General features: G+C 39.0%; 1 non-coding gene across 1 annotated transcript; it reads left to right on the top strand.

Annotated features, from left to right (window-relative positions):
• On the top strand, nucleotides 1-107 carry LOC115893309. The gene has a single exon (XR_004053327.1). It is a non-coding gene; the product is annotated as a U6 spliceosomal RNA (small nuclear RNA).
• The last annotated feature ends 24,222 nt before the right edge of the window (nucleotides 108-24,329 follow it).

Here is a 24,329-nt window from a genome sequence, read left to right as displayed (position 1 = left end):
GTGCTTGTTTCAGCAGCACATATAGCAACATTTTAATGATATAGAGAAGATTAGCATGGCTCCTATGCAAGGACAACACATAAATCCATCAAGTATTCCATATTTTTATAGTATGCTATCATTTATCTCAGAAGTGAAGAGAGATATGTGATTTTATCTAAGACATGAAGAGAATTACAAATTTATTTCTTATATTTAAAAAATAGAAGGTTCATAGTCACCTGTGGGGGAAGGAACAGGTCAGAGGGAATAAAAATAGAAGCTGGGCTGGATGTGGTGGCTCACGCCTGTAATTCCAGCACTTTGGGAGGATCTGGTGGGCAGATAACAAGGTCAAGAGATCGAGACCATCCTGGCCAACATGGTGAAACCCCCTCTCTACAAAAAATACAAAAATTAGCTGGGCATGGTGGTGCGCACCTGTAGTCCCAGCTACTCGGGAGGCTGAGGCAGGAGAATTGCTTGAACCTGGGAGGTGGAGGTAGCAGTGAGCCAAGATGTGCCACTGCACTCCAGCCTGGTGACAGAGCGAGACTCCATCTCAAAAAAAAAAAAAAAAAAAAAAAAAAAGTTCCAAAATGGCCAAATAGAAACAGCTCCAGTCTACAGCTCCTAACGTGAGCAATGCAAAAGACTGGTGATTTCTGCATTTCCAACTGAGGTATCAGGTTCATCTCACTGGGGCTTATTGTACAGTGGGTGCAGCCCACAGAGTGTGAGCTAAAGCAAGGCGGGGCATCGCCTCACCCGAGAAGCACAAGGGGCTGGGGAATTCCTTTTCCTAGCCAAGGGAAGCTGTGACAGACGGTACCTGGAAAATTGGGACACTCCCACCCTAATACTGCACTTTTCCAATGGTCTTAGCAAACAGCACACCAGGAGATTATATCCCACACCTAGCTTGGAAGGTCCCACACCCATGGAGCCTTGCTCACTGCTAGCACAGCAGTCTGAGATCCAATTGCAAGGCAGCAGTGAGGCTGGGGGAGGGGCACCCACCATTGCTGAGGCTTGAGGTAAACAAAGTGGCCAGGAAGCTCAAACTGGGTGGAGCCCACTGCAGCTCAAGGAGGCCTGCGTGCCTCTGTAGACTCCACCTCTGGGGGCAGGGATAGCTGAACAAAAGGCAGCAGAAACTTCTGCAGACTTAAACATCCCTGTCTGACAGCTTTAAAGAGAGTAGTGGTTCTCCCAGCATGGAGTTTGAGATATGAGAATGGACAGACTGCCTCCTCAAGTGGGTCCCTAACCCCTGATTAGCCTAACTAGGAGGTACCTCCCAGGAGGGGGCCGACTGACACCTCATACGGCCAGGTGCCCCTCTTAGATGAAGCTTCCAGAGGAAGGATCAGGCAGCAACATTTGCTGTTCTGCAATATTTGCTGTTCTGCAGCCTCCGCTGGTGATACCCAGGCAAACAGGGTCAGAGTGGGCCTCCAACAAACTCCAGCAGACTTGCAGCTGGGGGTCCTGACTGTTAGAAAGAAAACTAACAAACAGAGAGGACATCCACACCAAAACCCCATCTGTTTGTCACCATGCTCAAAGACCATAAAACCACAAAGATGGGGATAAACAAGAGCAGAAAAGCTAAAAATTCTAAAAATCAGAGTGCCTCTTCTCCTTCAAAGGAACGCAGCTCCTCACCAGCAATGGAACAAAGCTGGACGGAGAATGACTTTGACGAGTTGAGAGAAGGCTTCAGACGATGGGTAATAACAAACTTCTCCGAGCTAAAGGAGGATGTTTGAACCCACGGCAAAGAAGCTAAAAACCTTGAAAAAAGATTAGATGAATGGCTAACTAGAATAAACAGTATAGAGAAGACCTTAAATGACCCAATGGAGCTGAAAACCATGGCAAGAGAACAATGTGACGCATGCACAAGCTTCAGTAGCCGATTCAATCAAGTGGAAAAAGGGTATCAGTGATTGAAGATCAAATGAATGAAAGGAAGCAAGAAGAGAAGTTTAAAGAAAAAAGAGGCCGGGCGCGGTGGCTCAAGCCTGTAATCCCAGCACTTTGGGAGGCCGAGACGGGCGGATCACGAGGTCAGGAGATGGAGACCATCCTGGCTAACACGGTGAAACCCCGTCTCTACTAAAAATACAAAAAAAACTAGCCGGGCGAGGTGGCGGGCGCCTGTAGTCCCAGCTACTCGGGAGGCTGAGGCAGGAGAATGGCGTGAACCCGGGAGGCGGAGCTTGCAGTGAGCTGAGATCTGGCCACTGCACTCCAGTCCGGGCGACAGAGCGAGACTCTGCCTCAAAAAAAAAAAAAAAAAAAAAAAAAGAAAAAAGAGTAAAAAGAAATGAACAAAGCCTCCAAGAAATATGGGACTATGTGAAAAGACCAAATCTACGTCTGATTGGTGTACCTGAAAGTGATGGGGAGAATGGAACCAAGTTGGAAAACACTCTTCAAGATATTATCCAGGAGAACTTCCCCAACCTAGCAAGGCAGGCCAACATTCAAATTCAGGAAATACAGAGAACGCCACAAAGATACTCCTCGAGAAGAGCAACTCCAAGACACATGATTGTCAGATTCACCAAAGTTGAAATGAAGGAAAAAATGTTAAGGGCAGCCAGAGAGAAAGGTCGGGTTACCCACAAAGGGAAGCTCATCAGATTAACAGCAGATCTCTTAGCAGAAACTCTACAAGTCAGAAGAGAGTGGGGGCCAATATTCAACATTCTTAAAGAAAATAATTTTCAACAAAGAATTTCATATCCAGCCAAACTAAGCTTCATAAGTTAAGGAGAAATAAAATCCTTCACAGACAAGCAAATGCTGAGAGATTTTGTCACCACCAGGCCTGCCTTACAAGAGCTCCTGAAGGAAGCCCTAAACATGGAAAGGAACAACCAGTACCAACCACTGCAAAAACATGCCAAATTGTAAAGACCACCAATGCTGGGAAGAAACTGCCTCAACTAACGAGCAAAATAACCAGCTAACATCATAATGACAGGATCAAATTCACACATAATATTAACCTTAAATGTAAATGGGCTAAATGCTCCAATTAAAAGACACAGACTGGCAAATTGGATAAAGAATCAAGACCCATCAATATGCTGTATTCAAGAGACCCATCTCACATGCAGAGACACACATAGGCTCAAAATAATGGGATGGAGGAAGATCTACCAAGCAAATGGAAAACCAAACAAAAAAAGCCAGGGTTACAATCCTAGTCTCTGATAAAACAAGCTTTAAACCAACAAAGATCAAAAGAGACAAAGAAGGCCATTACATAATGGTAAAGGGATCAATTTAACAGGAAGAGCTAACTATCCTAAATATATATGCACCCAATACAGGAGCACCTAGATTCATAAAGCAAGTCCTTAGAGACCTACAAAGAGACTTAGACTCCCACACAATAATAAGGGGAGACTTTAACACCCCACTGTCAACATTAGACAGATCAACGAGACAGAAAGTTAAAAAGGATATCCAGGAATTGAACTCAGCTCTGCACCAAGCAGACCTAATAGACATCTACAGAACTCTGTACCCCGAATCAACAGAATATACATTCTTCTCAGCAACGCATCACACTTATTCCAAATTTGACCACATAGTTGGAAGTAAAGTACTCCTCAGCAAATGTAAAAGAACAGAAATTATAACAAATTGTCTCTCAGACCACAGTGCAATCAAACTAGAACTCAGGACTAAGAAACTCAAGCAAAACCACTCACCTACATGGAAACTGAACTACCTGCTCCTGAATGACTACTGGGTACATAAAGAAAAGAAGGCAGAAATAAAGATGTTCTTTGAAACCAATGAGAACAAAGACACAGCATATCAGAATCTCTGGGACACATTTAAAGCAGTGTGTGGAGGGAAATTTACAGCACTAAATGCCCACAAGAGAAAGCAGGAAAGATCTAAAATTGACACCCTAACATCGCTATTAAAAGAACCAGAGAAGCAAGAGCAAACACATTCAAAAGCTAGCAGAAGGCAAGAAATAACTAAGATCAGAGCAGAACTGAAGGAGATAGAGACACAAAAAACCCTCCAAAAAATCAATGAATCCAGGAGTTGGTTTTTTGAAAAGATCAACAAAACTGATAGACCACTAGCAAGACTAATAAAGAAGAAAAGAGAGACCAATCAAATAGATACAATAAAAAATGATAAAGGGGATATCACCACTGATCCCACAGAAATACAAATTATCATCAGAGAATACTATAAACACCTCTATGCAAATAGACTAGAAAATCTAGAAGAAATGGATAAATTCCTGGACACATACACCCTCCCAAGACTAAACCAGGAAGAAATTAAATTTCTGAATAGACCAATAATAGACTCTGAAATTGAGGCAATAATTAATAGCCTACCAACCAAAAAAAGTCCAGGACCAGATGGATTCACAGCTGAATTCTACCAGAGGTACGAAGAGGGGCTGGTACCATTCCTTCTGAAACTATTCCAATCAATAGAAAAAGAGGGAATCCTCCCTAACTCATTTTATGAGGCCAGCATCATCCTGATACCAAAGCTTGGCAGAGACACAACAAAAAAAGAGAATTTTAGACCAATATCCCTGATGAACATTGATGCAAAATCCCTCAATAAAATACTGGCAAACCAAGTCCAGCAGCACATCAAAAAGCTTACCGCCATGATCAAGTTGGCTTCATCCGTGGGATGCAAGGCTGGTTCAACATACGCAAATCAATAAACGCAATTCATCATATAAACAGAACCAAAGACAAAAACCACGTGATTATCTCAATAGATGCCGAAAGGCCTTTGACAAAATTCAGCAGCTCTTCATGCTAAAAACTCTCAATAAACTAGGTATTGATGGGATGTATCTCAAAATAATAAGAGCTATTTATGACAAACCCACAGCCAATATCATACTGAATGGGCAAAAACTGGAAGCATTCCCTTTGAAAACTGGCACAAGACAGGGATGCCCTCTCTCACCACTCCTATTCAACATAGTGTTGGAAGTTCTGACCAGGGCAATCAGGCAGGAGAAAGAAATAAAGTGTATTCAATTAGAAAAAGAGGAAGTCAAATTGTCCCTGTTTGCAGATGACATGATTGTGTATTTAGAAAACCCCATTGTCTCAGCCACATCTCAGCCCAAAATCTCCTTAAGCTGATTAACAATTTCAGCAAATTCTCAGGATACAAAATCAATGTGCAAAAATCACAAGCATTCCTATACATCAATAACAGACAGAGAGCCAAGTCATGAGTGAACTCCCATTCACAACTGCTTCAAAGAGAATAAAATACGTGGGAATCCAGCTTTCGAGGATGTGAAGGACCTCTTCAAGGAGAACTACAAACCACTGCTCAACGAAATAGAAGAGATACAAACAAATGGAAGAACATTCCATGCTCATGAATAGGAAGAATCAATATTGTGAAAATGGCCATACTGCCCAAGGTAATTTATAGATTCAATGCCATCCCCATCAAGCTACCAATGACTTTCTTCACAGAATTGGAAAAAACTACTTTAAAGTTCATATGGAACCAGAAAAGAGCCCGCATTGCCAAGACAATCCTAAGCCAAAAGAACAAACCTGGAGGCATCAAGGCTACCTGACTTCAAACTATACTACAAGGCCATAGTAACCAAAACAGCATGGTACTGTTACCACAACAGAGATATGGACCAATGGAAGAGAAGAAGTAATACCACACATCTACAACCATCTGATCTTTGACAAACCTGACAAAAACAAAATTGGGAAAAGGATTCCTTATTTAATAAATGGTGCTGGGAAAACTGGCTAGCCATATGTAGAAAGCTGAAACTGGATCCCTTCTTTACACCTTATACAAAAATTAATTCAATATGGATTAAAGACTTAAATGTTAGACCTAAAACCATAAAAACCCAGAAGAAAACCTAGGCAATACCATTCAGGACATAGGCATGGGCAAGGACTTCATGACTAAAACACCAAAAGCAATGGCAACAAAAGCCAAAATTGACAAATGGGATCTAATTGAACTAAAGAGCTTCTGCACAGCAAAAGAAACTACCATCAGCGTGAACAGGCAACCTACAGAATGGGAGAAAATTTTTACAATCTACCCATCTGACAAAGGGCTAATATTCAGAATCTACAAATAACTTGAACAAATTTACAAGAAAAAATCAAACGATCCCATCAAAAAGTGGGCAAAAAATATGAACAGACACTTCTCAAAAGAAGACATTTATGCAGCCAACAGACACATGAAAAAATGCTCATCATCACTGGCCATCAGAGAAATGCAAATCAAACCACAATGAGATACCATCTCACACCAGTTAGAATGGTGATCATTAAAAAGTCAGGAAACAATAGGTGCTGGAGAGGATGTGGAGAAATAGGAACACTTTTACACTGTTGGTGGGACTGTAAACTAGTTCAACCATTGTGGAAGACAGTGCAGCAATTCCTCAAGGGTCTAGAACTAGAAATACCATTTGACCTAGCCATCCTATTACTGGATATATACCCAAAGGATTATAAATCATGCTGCCATAAAGACACATGCACATGTATGTTTATTGCGGCACTATTCACAATAGCAAAGACTTGGAACCAACCCAAATGTCCATCAATGATAGACTGGATTAAGAAAATGTGGCACATATACACCATGGAATACTATGCAGGCATAAAAAAGGATGAGTTCATGTCCTTTGTAGGGACATGGATGAAACTGGAAACCATCATTCTGAGCAAACTGTCGCAAGGACAGAAAACCAAACACCACGTGTTCTCACTCATCGGTGGGAATTGAACAATGAGAACACTTGGACACAGGGTGGGGAACATCACACACCGGGGCTTGTTGTGGCGTGAGGGGATGGGGGAGGGATAGCATTAGGAGATATACCTAATGTAAATGACGAGTTAATGGGTGCGGTACACCAACATGGCACATGTATACATATGTAACAAACCTGCACGTTGAGCTCATGTACCCTAGAACTTAAAGTATAATAAACAAAATTGTTCCTTCAATTATCCTAAATATAAAATAAATTATGTAAAAAAAAAAAAAGGAATAGAAGCTGGACTTCTTTGAGTGTACTCTGCTTTGTAGATTTGAATTTGGAACCATGCAAACCATATGAGAAGTAAAATTTTTAAAACTTTCTAAAAATTAAAAATTAATGGAACAAATGAATTTAACTCCGCATAGCCAGTAGTATAATTACACGGAGTAAATACAAAGAGTTTCTATTAAGGGACAAAAAGGCAAGTCCTTGCTCATTCTGCTTCACACATACTGGCCTCCTTGCTGTTCCTGAAACGTATGAACTACACTCCACCTCACAGAGCTGTATGTTTTGTTCCTTCAGCTTGTAATACGTTTCCCCTGGATAGTCACTTGGCTCTCACTTTCACTTCCTTCAAGTCTTTGCTCAAATGTCACCTCTTAAGAGAGGCCTTCCCAAATCCTTTACCTATCTTTATATTTCTTCAGAGCTCTTCTTGCTATGTGGTGTCATGTATTCATCATTAGTTTGTTTGGCTCTTGTATTAGACTATAAATCTATGAGGACAGGGACTTTTTTTTTTCTTTTTTTTTGAGATGGAGTCTTGCTCTGTCACCCAGGCTGGAGTGCAGTGGCCTGATCTCAGCTCACTGCAACCTCTGCCTCCTGGATTCAAGCGATTCTTGTGTCTCAGCCTCCCGAGTAGCTGGGATTACAGATGTGTGCCACCACATCTGGCTACTTTTCGTAGATTTTCTTTTTCTTTTTTTCTTTTTTTTTTTTTAGTAGAGACGCGGTTTCACCATGTTGTCCAGGCTGTCTCGGGTGATCCGCTCACCTCGGCCCCCCAAGTGCTGGGATTACAGGCATGAGCCACTGTGCCCGGCCAACTTTGTTTTTTCCATTGCTGAATTCACAGAGTCTAGAACATGCTTAGCCCATTAAGAGGCACTCAATGAATTTTTGAGAAATGGGGTTGGGAAGAAAGGATAAATTGTTAACTTTTTCTTTATACATCTCTGTATTATTTGATATGTTACAGTAAGCATGAATTACTTTAAAAAATTAAAAAAATGTGTTAGGAATGTTGTAAAAATTCACAATAATTGAGAAAATATATTATTCCCTCTGTGTGTTTGCATTAATTAAACCAAAGGGAATCCTGGCTAAATGTTGAATTTCAGTTCTTGGTGATAGGCTTGGGTGTACTTTTAGTCTATAGCCCTACCCAATACTCTTCAAATTATATTCTCACTCTAATCTATCTATGGCTAGGCTATTGTTGTTTTAAAGCATTGTGTGTGTGTGTGTGTATGTGTGTGTATAGTGTGTGTGTGTACCTTTCTATCTATATATTGGCTATAGTTTCTTATATGTGATAAGAAGATGTTATGTGAATTTTGGCTATTTTTTAATAAAATCCGTTGTAAGTGTAAGTCGTCATTCTCCTTCAAGAAGTTAAATTCATCTATATTTAATGGACCCAGATATTCAAATTTTGGTTAAGAGATAGGAAATTTCACAACAGTAACAAAATGTTTCAAAGCACTTTTACTTATCAAAATTTTCTGCTACTGTAGTCCCAGTGAGGTCTGTAAGGGTCATATTCCCAGTCAATTCCTTATATCAATTACAGAATTCTAGGGTTTGCATGTGGTACAAGTGCACCATGCTGAGTATGCTTCGTTTTCTCTCCATTTTTGGATTATCATGGTCCTGTGGAGGAATAACATGGTTACACAGAGCTAGTCATACTTTTCTTTGTCACCTTTTCCCATTACTGATTTCAATCAATTATTCCATTAGATAATTATTCTCAGACTTTTCCTTACCCATCTTGACCTTCTAAAAATTCCTGCTCTCTGGACTTTGAAAATTAGGTTAGTTTCCTATGTCAGGTCCCTAAGCCAGGGAACTTGGCTTAAAGTAGTGATCACTATATAATAATTTTAAGTGGAGCATGATGTTCAGAGGCAAAACATCAAGGAGACACATCCTACAAAACGGGGTCTGCAAGTGGAAGCATCAGGATTTGTTTATGGATTGAATTAGAGTGCTTGTTTTTTTGTTTTTTTGTTTTTTTTTTTTTTGAGACGGAGTCTCGCTCTGTCGCCCAGGCTGGAGGGCAGTGGCCGGATCTCAGCTCACTGCAAGCTCCGCCTCCCGGGTCCACGCCATTCTCCTGCCTCAGCCTCCCGAGTAGCTGGGACTACAGGCGCCGCCATCTCGCCCGGCTAATTTTTTGTATTTTTTAAGTGGAGACGGGGTTTCACTGTATTAGCCAGGATGGTCTCGACCTCCTGACCTTGTGATCCGCCCGCCTCGGCCTCCCAAAGTGCTGGGATTACAGGCTTGAGCCACCGCGCCCGGCTAGAGTGCTTGTTAAAATTGCTTTCATTGATTTGAACTAGAGGATAGCTAAGCAAAAGATGCACGTTTTAAATTAAAAACTTGTAACTGAACTTGAAGTAGAAAACATGGTCCGACAAACACACATGATTAATAACTACAGAAAAACAAAGCAGAGAACACAGTAGTTAAAAGCTTTAATTTTTAATTTAGAGGGTCCTATCCCCCATATTGTCCAGTCTAGTCTGGAACTCCTAAACTCAAGCTATCTGCCCGCCTCGGCCTCCCAAAGTGCATGGATTACAGGCACAAGCCACTGTGTCTGGCTTCCATCTGCCCTTCTTGACCGTTTAAGGGAATCCTCTGAACTTGTTCTACCATCAGTGGAGATAAACAGATCCCCTATGAGAGTATAACCTTAAAGAACCAGTAGACTTTTTTTAAGGCTTCTGTTCTATTTTAGCTTAGAAAAACTTCAATCTTAAAAAGATATGCAATGCTTATATTACATTCTATTGTGTATCTGACTGAGATAATTTAAAATACTTTACCAATTAAATGACTGAATTCTCCGCCCTATTATTCTCGAGTAAAACTGATGTACTAAGAGATAGGTCATGCTTTCGTATGGTTTTGCTCACATCCTATCCCACCATTGCCTACCTCAAGAGTGCAAGAATCTCAAATTTAGGTGGAGGGATTTGTTGTCAGACTTTCCTCTTTCTATCTGCTCATCCTATGGTCTCTGGCTAATAGAGGTACATAATCTACAACAATACAGACAGCAGGTAAATAGCCCATCTTTGTAGAAACTTTACTAGACTATAGCAAACTATGTACAAATTCTTTTCTTAAGATCCTAGCAATTTTAACTTCTCAAGAGTTAACCTTAGTCAAATTTTTCTCCACCCTATTTCCTCACTATTTTTTTAACCTCTTGGCTCAGAACATCCAATTCATGCTTTTTGTACCACATTCTTATTTTTGGTCAGTATCAGCTAACATCCGATCACACAGTATGCTGAGAGCCCTGGAGAATGAACTGGGAAAAGAAACCAGGTATAAGGAGTTCAGGGTAAATTCAGGGGCTAAAGTGGTAAGTGCTTCCCCCATAGAAAGACTGTGACTTCTTTAGATATAGATAAATACTTTGGAGTGCACTTTTGGTAGCAGAATAGTTCCCCATTACCACAAAAAATGTCCATGTCCTAATCCCCAGAACCCGTGAATGTGTTACCTCACATGGCCAAAGACACTTTGCAGTTGTGACTCAATTAAGGATTTTGAGGCGAGGCGATTTGCCTGGATTATCTGGATGGGCACGATGTAATCACCAGGGCCCTTATAAAGTTAAAGAGGGAGGCTGGAGGTCCAGAATCAGAGAAGGAGCTGTGATGATGGCAGAATTAGAGTGGTGCCGCATAAGGAAGACTCCACTAGCTGTCACTGGCTTTGAAGATATTGGAAGGAGGCCACCCGCCAAGAAATGTGGGCAACCTCCAGAATCTGGAGAGGCAGGGCAGTGGGTTCTGTGGAGCCTCTAGAAGGAAAGCAGTGCTGGCAACACCTTGATTTTAGCCTGCTGGGACCCATTTTAGACTTCTGACCTCCAGAACTGTAAGGTAATAAATTTGTGTTGTTTTAAGCCAACAAGTCTGTAGTTGTTTGTTACAACAGTAGAAGGAAAGCAATACGGTAGTCAAACTTTTGTCTGATTCTAGGCATGGGTCATTAATCTGGGAGGACAAACCAAGAAGAGTGGATGGAGCCTTGATTTTGGAATTCAGGCAGCTGAGGTGGACTTTATTATATGGGATAGGTCATTTTAGTGCAAGGTCAGGGATATGAGCAGCAGGGCTATGCCCTGACAAAATGGTGATATGATCTACAAAAGCATAGTAGGTATACTAGTCAGTGGGTTGGGTCATAGGACCAAGCTTATTCTGGGCACCCAAAATTTGGGAAAATAGGAAAAAAGAACACATACTCAAGAAATGGACAGACGTGTACAAGAAGAGAAGGTTGATACTTCTAGGCAGGTAGAAACAGGAAGCTGATACGTAATAGTGCTGCTGAAATGCTCTTGAGCATAAAGCTACACAACACTTTATGAACTACGTGGTTAAAAGAAGAGCTGGTGGGTGTGGTGATGTGTGCCTGTAGTCCCAGCTACTCAGGAGGCTGAGACAGGAGAATCGCTTGAACCCAGGAGGCGGAGGTTGCAGTGAACCGAGATCATGCCACTACACTCCAGCCTGGCAGTAGAGTGAGACAAGGTCTCAAAAAAAAAAAAAAAAAAAAAAAAAATGGAAGAAGAGCTGGAAATATATTTCCAGGTTGGGCTCCAGTGGTTTCAAGTGGCTGTTTGGTTAGAAAACCCTGCAGGAACAGGGCAGCTAGAGAAGAGTCATCAGTGACAGTGTTGGCCAGAAAGGTAATAGAAAGAAGGCCAGGAAATGTGAGACAATGTCAGTTCAATGATGGGTCAGTTTCACTGGTAGCATACTGGAGGGTAAAAGTAATGGGTTTCTGGATTCACGCTTTTTTGTTGTTGTTGTTGTTTGTGTTTTTTCAGATGGAGTCTCGCCCTGTCACCCAGGCTGGAGTGCAATGGTGCAATCTTGGCTCACTGCAACCTCTACCTCCTGGGTTCAAGCGATTCTTCCATCTTAGCCTCCCGAGTAGCTGGGATTACAGGCACCTGCTGTCCATGCCTGGCTAATTTTTATATTTTGAGTAGAGATGGGGTTTCACCATGTTGGCCAGGCTGGTCTTAAACTCCTGACCTCATGTGATCTGCCCACCTCGGCTTCCCAAAATGCTGAGATTACAGGTGAGAACCACCACACCTAGCCAGGATTCACACTTTTGATCATATAAGGGTGCTGTCCAGTGTTACTAGGGAACAAGTCTAGACACATTCCTTTATTTTCTTCCCCCACTGAAACCATTCTATTTACACGAATATCTTAGTGGTGTTAGTCTACTCTTATTTAATCCACTTGTCTTCATCTCCTCTCTTTAGATTCTTGTGTCTCATTCATTCATTCAACAAGCATTTTATTTATTTATTACATACAATTGCTAGACTGCTTTCTTAAGATATTTATTTGATGAAAAACCTAGAATAAAATGTATACTAATTAATGTAAACTTAAAAGCCTTCTTTTTTTTTCCTGTTCTTCTCCTACCTTGCCCATTATTGAAACCCTCTAATTTGGCCAAAATGGCCCAGTTCCCTTCCTCCAGACATTCATTACATAAAAACTTCTTTGTAACTCTGGCTGCTTTTACTGTAGTAAAGTTCAGAGACCTCTGAGTCTTCAGTTATATCTTTCATGTATTAGCAAAATATAACCTACCCAAATACAGCTGAAGATTAAATTATAATAAATTGTGGGAAATGGTAGGGGAAGGTTGAGAACGAAGACCAAATCTTCTTTACTGTCCCTATTTGCTATTGCTGCTGCCAAATTATCTGGACAAAGAGCATTACCCTTGAGATCTGTTAATTCCATCTCACGCTCAACTCTTCTGCCTCAGAGATTTTATTGAATTTGGATCTCTGTCCTGCCGAAATATTGACTCTTGGCCTATTTGTCCTGTGCTTTCACTTCTGACTAACTTTCTCTTAAAACCAAGAGCAAAACAATCCTTTAATGATTATATAAGAAATGCATGAATATGAGCTCGTAAGTAATCTAAACAATATGAATTATGTAGAGCAAAAACCATAGCTCTTGCACAGCTTACTCCCCAGTGTTGTTTTCCTTCCCAGAAGTAATCATTATTAACAGTTTAATGTGTATCTTTCCAGATATTTTACTATGTTTTTATGTGGAAATATATGAATATGGTTTTAATTTTCTTAAATAAAAATATACCTTCTTTTCAATAAATGGTTCTAGGAAAACTGAATATCTATATGCAAAATTATGAAGTTGGACCCTTATCTCATACCACATGCAAAAATAACTCAAAATGCATCAAAGATCTAAATGTAAGATCTAAAACTACAAAACTCTCAGAAGACATTAGATTTGGTGATAATTTCTTGGATATACCACCAAAATCACAGATGACAACAACAAATAGATAGATTGGACTTTAACAGTATTAAAATTTCTATACATCAAAGGATACGTTTAAGAGAGTGAAAAGACATCACACAGAAAGGTGAAAAATATTTATATATCTGATAAAGTTAGAACACCCAGAATATGTAAAGAATTCTGACAACTCAACAAGAACCAAACAATCCAATTTAAAAATTGAGAGGCCGGGTGTGGTGGCTCATTCCTGTCATCCCAGCACTTTGGGAGGCCAAGGTGGGTGGATCGCTTGAGGTCAGGAGTTCGAGACCAGCCTGATCAATGTGGTGAAGCCCTATCTCTACTAAAAATACAAAAATTAGCTGGGCATGGTAGCATGTGTTATGCACATTCGTGTGAAGAGACCACCAGACAGGCTTTGTGTGAGCAATAAAGCTTTTTAATCACCTGGGTGCAGGTGAACTAAGTCCGAAAAAGGAGTCAGCAAAGGGAGCTAGGGGTAGGGCAGTTTTATAGGATTTGGGTAGGTAGTAGAAAATTACAGTTAAAGGGGGTTTTCTCTTGTGAGCAGGGGTGGGGGTCACAAGGTGCTCAGTGGGGAGTTCCTGAGACTCATTGTCCAGGAGAAGGAATGTCACAAGGTCAATTGATCAGTTAGGGTGGGGCAGGAACAAATCACAATGGTGGAATGTCATCAGTTAAGGTAGGAACTGACTATTTCACTTCTTTTGTGGTTCTTCAGTTGCTTCAGGCCATCTGGATGTACATGTGCAGGTCATAGGGCTTATGATGGCTTAGCTTGGGCTCAGAGGCCTGATGGCTTAGCTTGGGCTCAGAGGCCTGACAGTGTGTGCCTGTAGTCCCAGCTACTCTAGAGGCTGAGGTAGGAGAATTGCTTGAATCCAGGAGGCAGAGGTTGCAGTGAGCTGAGATAGTGCCACTGCACTCCAGCCTGGGTGACAGAGTGACACTCCATCTCAAATAAATAAATAAATAAATAAATAAAATGGACAAAGGTCTTGAATAGATGCCTCTCCAAAAAAGATATACAAATGGGCATTAAGCACATGAAAAGATCCACAACACTAGTCATTAAGAAAATGCAAATCAAAGTCACAATGAAATACCACTTCACACCCTTTAGGATGACTGGTATAAAAACCAAAGAAAAATAACAAATATTGGTGAGGACATGGAGAAACTGGTACCTTTGTTTGTTGCTGTTGGGAATATAAAATGGCAGTAATTGTTGAAAACACCATAGTAGTCCCTCAGAAAGTTAGACACAGAATTACCATATGATTCAGCAATTCCACTTCTAGGCATATACTCAAAAGAATTGAAAGCAGTGACCCAAACAGATACTCGTACATCAATGTTCATGTAACATTATTTACAGTAACCAAAAGGTGGAAAGAACCCACATGTCCATCAACAAATAAATGAATAAACAAAATATACATGCAATAGAATATTATGCAGCCTTAAAAAGGAGTAAAATTCTGATGTATGTTACAACATGGATGAACTTTGGAAACATGCTAAGTGAAATAAGATTCAAAAGGATAAATAGTATATGATTCTACTTATGTGGAATGCTTAGGTCTGGCAAATTCATAAGGATGCAAAGTAAAATAGAGGCTCCCAGGGCCTGGGGCCAGGGGAAATTGGGAGTTATTGCTTAATGGGCACAGAGCTTCTGTTTGGCAAGATGAAAAGTTCATCTTTCATGAAATGGATAGTGGTGATGTTTGCACAACATGTGAATGCATTTAATGCAACTGAACTGTACACTTAAAAATGATCAAAATGCTAACTTTTATGTTATGTATATTTTACCATAATAAAAAGTATTTTAAAACTAACGTGCATAAGTATTTTAATTTCAGTAAACACAGCACAGAGTTACCTCAATTGACCTTGATTTTTCAACTCATATGTATTAGTATTTCAATTTCAGTAAACAAAGTTACCTCAATCTTTTAAAAATAATGTTTACAATTTTATAGTGGAAATTTAAAACATATTATGAAAGGAAATAGTATAATAAATTCCCACCTGTCCTCCAGGGTTAGCACTTATCAACACATAGTCAGTCTTGTGTCTTCTATCCTCCTCATCCATGTCGTTTCCTCATTACCTCATGTTTTTTTGAAACCCATTCCAGAAATCATAATATTTAAATTATAAATGTTTAAGTATGATTTCCATAAGGACTCTTTTCTGAAAAACATAGCCACAAACCACTATCACATCTAAAATATTTAACAATTTGTTAATATTATCAAATATCCAGCTAGTGTTAAGGTATCTCTGATTGCCTGATAATATTTTTTAATAGTTGGTTTGTTGAAATTAAAGATCTGAACAAGTCTTTAAATTATAATTAGTCATATGTCATTTAAGTCTCTTTTAATTTAAGTCTCTTTACAGATTCTCCCTTCCTCCTCTTTCAAATTGATTAGTTGAACAAACTAGACTTTTTGTCATGCAGTTTCCCACATTCTGGATTTTGCTAATTTTATCCTCATGGTATTACTAAACATGTTCATCTGAACCCTATATATTCTGTAAATTAGGAGTTAGAGCTACAGGCTTGGTCTGATTTGGATTTTTGCTTTCTTCAAATAGCATTCACAGGTGATGTTGTGTACTTCCTATGTGCACCATTTAGGAGACACATAACATCTGATTGTCTTTTTTGTGACACTGCAATTGATCAGTGAGGTCAGTCTGTTATTATAATTCCCTGTCAACTTGTCACTTAGTGATTTTAGTGGCCATTAATGATTAGTGCCTAGATCCATTATTTCATCAGAATTGAAAAATGACAATATTCTTTTCCTATCATTTCTTCTTCATCTATTAGCTGCAATTATTTTACAAATAAGAATTTCCTTTATCAACAGTTTTTGTTTCTCTATAATACAATTAGAACCAGAAAGCCAGAATTAAATTGTTGAGGTTTTCCTTTTATTTACTAGTTTTCAGAATAATGAGTCATATAATTTTAAACCATCAAGTAATTAGTGTAGAGTAATTATCTCATAGAGTAAGAGTGGATGATGTGTCCTTAAGGGAATTTGGATGATTTTCTGTCTTTGAAAGAAACCTGGACTAGGTAATTTCTATGGTTCCTTTGAGCTCTTGGAGCTCATAATTTTTCTTGCTCATGAAAACCATCTATGTTTTAATTCTCAATTTTCACAAATAATTAGCTGATATATTTCAATGTTATTTAGAGAGTAGACATTCCTTTAACATTTCATAGATATTATTTGCTAAAGAATTTGCAAAAATTTTGTGTGTTTTCTCAAAGTTCTGGATAGTTAGCTAATTTTTTTCAGGGGCTACTTCACTATCTTTTACATTTCTTTATGTGAATTTTAAACTTAGATTTTAAACTTCAAATTTTAAACAATGAAAAGTTGCAAGTATGCTGAGAATTCCTATTTATTTTTTATGCAGATTCAATACATTTTGCCATTTTCCATAATTTTTAATACTCTCTGTGTGCATGTGCTCACACACACATATAGCATTAACTGTATACATAAACATCTATGTGTCTATCATCTATATACATTTGCACAAAGACATTTTATAGGTATTTTAATTAATTTTCTAAGCCATTTGAAAGTAGGTTGCCTGCATTATGCGCCTTAATATTTCTGTGCGTATTTTCTCAAAACAAGAAGATTCTCTTACATAGCCACAGTATAGTTATCAAATTCAGGACATTTAACATTGATATAAAACTTTTACCTAGTGTGCAGTTCATAGTCCAATTTCATCCATCGTTCCAATAAGGTTCTTTATAGCATTTTTTCCCTCTAATGTTGGCCCAGCCACATTGACATTTTTGAAGAATACAGGTCAACTGCATACTTTTTCCCTGCTATGATCATATATATTTCCCAGTTATTAGTTGTAAATAACAGAAATTGCCTGTGGCTGATTTAAGTAGGAAAGGGATTTATTGAAAAGGTATTGAGGAGCTCCTAGAATTTTAATATATCAGTATATCGCAATAAATATTTTTATTTTGAATATATAAAATATATATCAAAAACATTATTTACAAACAATAAATTATATTTATTGAGCACTTACAATGTGCTGCACACTGATTGTATTATGTTATTGCCTTATCCAATAAATAACCCTATGAGGTAAATTTCCTTTCCAATACTCCTGAATTTATTTTAAAAATGAGACAACTATAGACTAGGAAAGCAAAATGAATTTCCCAAGGCCACACAGCCAGTAAGGTGCTGAGCCAGTGTTCAAAGTCAAGTTTTTTCTGACACTAAACTCCATTCTTTTTCCACTCCACATTTTAATGGCAGCATAACTTGAAAAGTTTTCTGAGAGACGTTTGCTAGAAAATAAAGGATCTGTGGTAGGCTGAAACATTAAATATTGCTTCAGTTGATATTATGAGAGATGTATATTGTAAAACATACACACGTTTTAGCTTTTCTCCATCGTTAAAATCACTTCACAGACATGACCAAATGCTAGAGGAGCTGGCGAGAAAATCCTCAGCATGCACATCAAATTGTACCCACTTGGGGGCACCCACAATGCAGCTTTTCTGTCTGTTCTGCCTAGAAGCTTCGAGCCCTCCAGAACTGGATTGAGCCAGCTGACTGACGTTCAGTCTGCTCTACAGGACTCAGACAGCCCGGCCTGATATCTCAGGAAATAGTGCCCTATATCTCCAAGTTTAGGGAATATTTTACTTAGTTTGTTGCCCACATGATAAACCATTTTCTGCGGTTTAAAACGTCAATAATTAATACAATTGCTACCAGCCAAATGTGCTAGATATATGTTAGGATTTAATGACCAAGAACTAAAAATAATTTGCTGACTTAAAATGATATATTTGTCCAGAGGATTTTTTTTTGATTTATGCTATGTCAAAATCAGGAACATAATGATTAACCAGTAGGGGTAAAAAATGTGCTGTAAAATCAAGCTAAGTGTTTTTTAATAGTTGTGCACTGTGGTCTCACCTGAAACATACTCTTTGATAGGGATATGTGTTGGCGATCTCCAGTGCTGCTGCTGATGTAATCTCCAGGCCAGCCATTTGGTCTTTAGCTCTATTTGATAGGAAAGATCCTCCTGATATATACAAATGTCTAAGATGCCACTGACCCAGATGTAGTTTCTGTGGCTTTGCCTAGAGAGGGGTTATTATTCCAGAGCATGAGGAGAGAAGATACAGCAAACACGATTGTACTGGATGTGGCTATCACAGTCTTTCATATCCACCACTGCTGCTAAAGAGGCAGTTGAAGGTGGCCATATTTTAAACCATATAAATCCACCTTTAATATGGCTGCTTAGACCAGAGGGAGCCAAAGTATAGATGGGAGAGCAGCTCATGGGGTGATTTGGCTCAAAAAACTGTCCAAAGAGGAAAAAGTTGGACCAATTATGTGCTTACCTATGAGAATCTGATTCGGGATACAGAATATGAGGTGACTTATAGTAGAAACTGATATGAAAGAATGTATACTGGGGGTATACTGTAGAATAGAGGCCAAGAGCACAGCCAGATTATGAGGAAACTAAGCCTTGAAGAAAGTGAGACAACAATTAAACTGAAGCTACTAGAGAAAGAAAAGATGAAGAGGGATTCAGTCTTTAGCTAGAAAATACGTGAAGAGAAGCAGGGACAGGAGGAGGCTGAGCTGTGTTTCTGATGGAGCTCTTGAGGGAAGGTTCACAGTTCTTGCTCCTGAGGGTTCTTGGGTACAGTCCCAGTTTCTGTTTCAGTTCTGGTCCCTGCTCATTGATCACAATGAGATCCTGGCTTCCATCTTAAGTCTTGCAATTAAACAGCCATTACTTGTGAAAACTTGCGTGAATATCTGTCCCTTCCCAACCAAAGTAACTAACTAGACTAGAAGAATATGAGAGAATAATATTCCTGTTTCCTGTTTTTGAAGTCCTTTTAAAAAATTGTGGTAAAGTATATATATCATAAAATTTTCCATTTTAACCATTTTTAAGTATACAGTTGAGTGGCATTAAACTTTTTCATCATCCAAAACTGAAATTCTGTATCCATTAAACAGTAAGTCTTCACTCCTTACAGTCCCTGGTTACCATTATTCTACTTTTGATCTTTATGAAATTGTTCAGAGTCCTTTTTGAATGAATAATATATATATAGAATAGCTAAGATTTATTTATGCAGCAAGCCTGTAAGTGACAAAGTCACTGTCCAGAGTTTTTGGGGAGCTGGAGTTATCCCAAATAGCCTGGAAAGTGTAGGCTGTTTATTGTGTGTAGTCAGGCAACTGCAGAAGCCTGCCTCACAACTTCCTTGGACTTTGCTGGTACCCTGTTCTGTCCGTCTGTTAGAATGGTTGAACGACTCATCTTACAACAATAATGAAAAAAAAAAAAGGTTGAATGTCCATTCCTTCAATAGATCCATCATCAGAGAGTCAGGGGAGATGGAGATAAGGGAAATGAGGTTATGGGCTAGCAATAGGTCCACCAATGCAATAATTAAATGTAATCAGTGTTAATAAGAACAGTGACTACTTACTTAATCATGACTTACCATGTGCTTTTGTATATTAACTTATTTAATTTTCATAACATCCTCAAAGAACTGAAAATAGAACTACCATATGATCCAGCAATCTCACTGCTGGATATATATATACAAAAGAAGGAAATCAGTATATCAAAAAGGTATCTGCACTCCCACGTTTACTGCAGCACTATTCATAGTAGCCAAGACATGGAATCAATCCCAGTGTCCAACAATGGATTAATGAAGAAAATATTGCATATACGATGGAATATTATAAAGCCATAAAAAGAATAAAGTACTGGCTGGGTGCGGTGGCTCAAGCCTGTAATCCCAGCACTTTGGGAGGCCCAGGCGGGCAGATCACGAGGTCAGGAGATCAAGACCATCCTGGCTAACACGGTGAAACCCCGTCTCTACTAAAAATACAACAACAACAACAACAAAACTTAGCCGGGCGTGGTGGCGGGTGCCTGTAATCCCAGCTACTCAGGAGGCTGAGGCAGGAGAACGACGTGAACCCAGGAGGCAGAGCTTGCAGTGAGCCGAGATCGCGCCACTGCACTCCAACCTGGGCGACAGAGCAAGACTCCGTCTCAAAAAACAAAAAAGAATAAAGTCCTGTCATTTGCAGCAACATAGATGGAACTGGAAGGAATAAGTTTTAGTGTTTGATAGTGCAGTAGGGCAACTATAGTTAAGAATTTATTGTACATTTCAAAATAGCTGGAAAAGATTTGAAATGTTCCCAACATAAATAAATGATAAATGATGGGGTGATGGATACCACAATTTCTCTGCTTTGATCATTACATGCTGTATATATGTATCAAAATATCATGTATAACTATTACATATCAATAAAATATAAATTACAAAAATTTTCTTTTTAAAAAAATTTTACTTTTTTTTTTTTTGTAGAGACCAGGTTTTGCCATGTTGCCCAGACTGGTCTTGAACTCCTGAGCTCAAGCAATTCACCTGCCTTAGCCTCCCAAAGTGCTGGGATTACGGGCATGCACAGTCACCATGCCTGGTCAACAAAAAATTTCTTAATCTTGTGAGACAGGTACTATGATTTCTGCATTTTGTAGTTAGGTAAATTAAAGTACAACGTGACTAAATTACTTGCTCAAGGTCACATAGCTGGTAAGTGACATAACTGAGTGACTTCTACTGCAGGAAGCTAATTCCAGTCACTTCACTTCATTGTTTCTTATCAGCATCAAGCTGAACCTTAGCAGTGTCAATAGTACTATAAAGACTATCATTGTCATGTTAAAATAGACTTGTTTATGAAAAACTGAAAGGAAACAGATATTTATTTGTTACATTTAATTTTTCCTAAAACTATATTAACATTCCATTTGTGTATCTGAATTTTCATCAGTTCAGACCTTCCCAACAGTGAATTTGGTGTGTGAGTTTTCAATCTTTTGCCCTCAAAGTAGCCAGGTAGTCAGCCACCTCTCCCATTCACTCCAGTGGATTATGCAAATATTATCATTTCTATGTGTGTTTTGATATGAAATGGGTTGGGAAAGCCTAGAAAATTAGTTGATATATCAAGTCTTCCTCCTCTTGTGTTCTTATTAAAATACTTACAAATACCAAATATGGTGTGTAACCTTGTGGCTTAAAGAGCCTTTTTTTTTTCTTTTAATTATCTCAACTGAAATTGTTTGAAGTTTAAATATTTTGATATCAGGTCTCTCCCTAGCTGGGAAGAAGATAGAGCAGGATACCAGTAGAATAGGGGTTTAGGGTATTACATCAGAAGGTGTCCAGTTCAATGAGATGGAAAAAGCACACTGAAAACAGAAGTAAAGTTCAATATAGTACTGTGAGAAAAGGTAAGCTTGAAGGTAGGTGACCCACAGAGTGCACAGAGCTTTGCTGAAAGCCAGATTTTACATAAACTTTATTATATCTCAGGGCTTAAAATAAAGTGATTCATCAGTCAAAGAATTATTTAAGCAAAGATCTATCCATATGCTCTTTCAATATAGACTTACCTACATTTAGGAAGGTCTGAAGCATTTCTCCCCAAAGCTTGTGCTAGGTATTCTGATGAGCTAGAATGGTGCTTCTCAAGCACTGCTGCACATTAGAGTCACCTGTGGAAATGTAACAATTCTTGATGTGTAGGCTGCACCATATACCAATTAAATAGAAATCTCTGGAATTGACCCATAAGCATCAGTAGTTTTAAAATTTTCTCAAATAATGCAAACATTTGGGAACCAGTTGTTTAGCACAGTGGCTCTCAAACTTTAGCTGCATTAGAATCACCTGGTGGGCTTGTTAAACCACGTGTTGCTGGGCCCCACCCCAAGAGTTTCTGATTCAGTAGGTTAAAGGTAGGGCCTGAGAATTTGCGTTTCTAGTGATTTCATACATGGTGCTGGTGCTGCAGGGAACCACAGTTTGAGAACCACTGATTTAGAGAATTATTTACTTATTCATTAATGCCATTTGAAGAATGAAAGTCATAAATTTTTGCTGGGCAGCCTAAGTAGGTGCAACATCTTTGGAAAGGAGTCTAACCACAGTTGTGAACTCATTGCACACACTGATTCTCTGGCAGGGTTACATTCAGGGCCATCTGTTAGGCTGGCAGCATGCCCACAGAGAGTGTGCTATGCCAATTTCAGCAGGGCATAGGTGCTAACCAAACACGGTTTTAGAAGGGCGGCTTTCATCACACAGCAAGCACCATTTCTTGGGCCAGGCAATCCTGCTGTTTGCAAACAGCTCCAGTCTGAGGCCACATGCTTTCTTACATCTGTACATGCTTGAGGACATGATTAAAAAATAAATAATCAACAAATGGTTGATTATATTTCTCCCTCAATCTGCCTTAGTGTTGTAATTTGGCATGTAGAGAGGCACTCTCTCTTCAGTAAGCTGGAAGCCATTCTCAAGGACCATAGAGTACAAATGTAATGCTTTAAAACTGCTAGATTTGGATCAGCTACATTTGTTCCTTTGAAGATATCATTATCATTTTTTGCTTTATTTTAATTTAGGCTTTTACTCTGTTCATGAGCCAGATTTATTCCCCATTTATCATCAGTATTCTGAGGTCTTCACTAATTTATTATTATTATTGTTTTGAGACAGGGTTGCTCTCTGTTGCCCTGGCTGGAGTGAGGTGGCATAATCATGGCTCACTGCAGCCTTTACCTCCCAGGCCCAAACAATCCTCCCACTTCAGCCACTTGAGTAACTAGGACCAAATCAGTCACCACGCCTAGCTAATTAAATTTTTTTTTAGCTAAACAAACCCTGTTTCTACCAAACTCCTAGACTCAAGTGATCCTCCTGCCTCCACCTCCTAAAGTGCTGGGCTTACAGGCTTGAGCCACTGTGCTCAGCCTAATTTGATTTTTTAAAAACTTGATTATATATATACATATTTAAAAGTAGATTTTATTTTTTAGGGTAGTTTTAGGTTCATAGCGAAATTGAGTGGAAGGTAGAGAGATTTCCCATGTACCCCTGCCTTCCCTACATGTATAACTTCCTGTATTGTTATCATAGTCCCTGCCCCTTATAGTGCTACATTTGTTACAACTGATAGACTTACATTGGCCCATCATTCTCACGCAAAGTCCATAGTTTACATGAGGGTTCACTCTTGGTTTTATACATTCTATGGGTTTGGACAATTGTGTAATGGCATGTATCTGCCATTATAGTATCACACAGAATAGTTTCACTGTCCTAAAAATCCTCTATGTTCTGCCTGCTCATCCATCTTTCCTCTCTAACCCCTGGCAACCACTGATTTTTCTACTGTCTACACAGTTTTGCCTTTTCCAGAATATCATATAGTTGGAATCATACAGTAGGTAGCCTTTTCAGATGGCTTGCCTTTAGTAATGTACATTTAATGTTTCTCCATGTCTTTTTATGCTTTGATAGCTCATTTTATTTTAGAATTGAGTAACATTCCATGTCTAGATGTATCACAGTTTATTGTCCATTCACCTGCTGAAGGACTTCTTGGTTGCTTCCAACTTTTGGCAATTATTAATAAAGCTGCTATAAATATTCATTTGTAGCACAAATGTACACATTTTAAAAATGAAATGTACACTTTTTTTAAAAAAGTACACATTTTTTTAAAAAGTACACATTTTTAAAAAAAAAATGTACACATTTTTGTGTGGCCCTAAGTTTTCAACTCTTTTGGGCAAACATCAAGGAACGAAATTGCTGGATTGTGTGGTGAGAGTATGTTTAGTTTTGTAAGAACTCTCAAACAGTCTTTCAATGTGGCTGTACTATTTTGCATTCCTGCCAGCCATGGATGAGAGTTCCTGTTGCTCCACATCATCACCACGATTTGATGTTTTCAGTGTTCTGGATTTCGACG

The sequence above is a fragment of the Rhinopithecus roxellana genome, chromosome 14, assembly GCF_007565055.1.
Source record: "Rhinopithecus roxellana isolate Shanxi Qingling chromosome 14, ASM756505v1, whole genome shotgun sequence".
NCBI lineage: Eukaryota > Metazoa > Chordata > Mammalia > Primates > Cercopithecidae > Rhinopithecus > Rhinopithecus roxellana.
The sequence above is the reverse complement of the archived record's forward strand: the minus strand, read 5'-3'. Positions and strand labels throughout refer to the sequence as shown.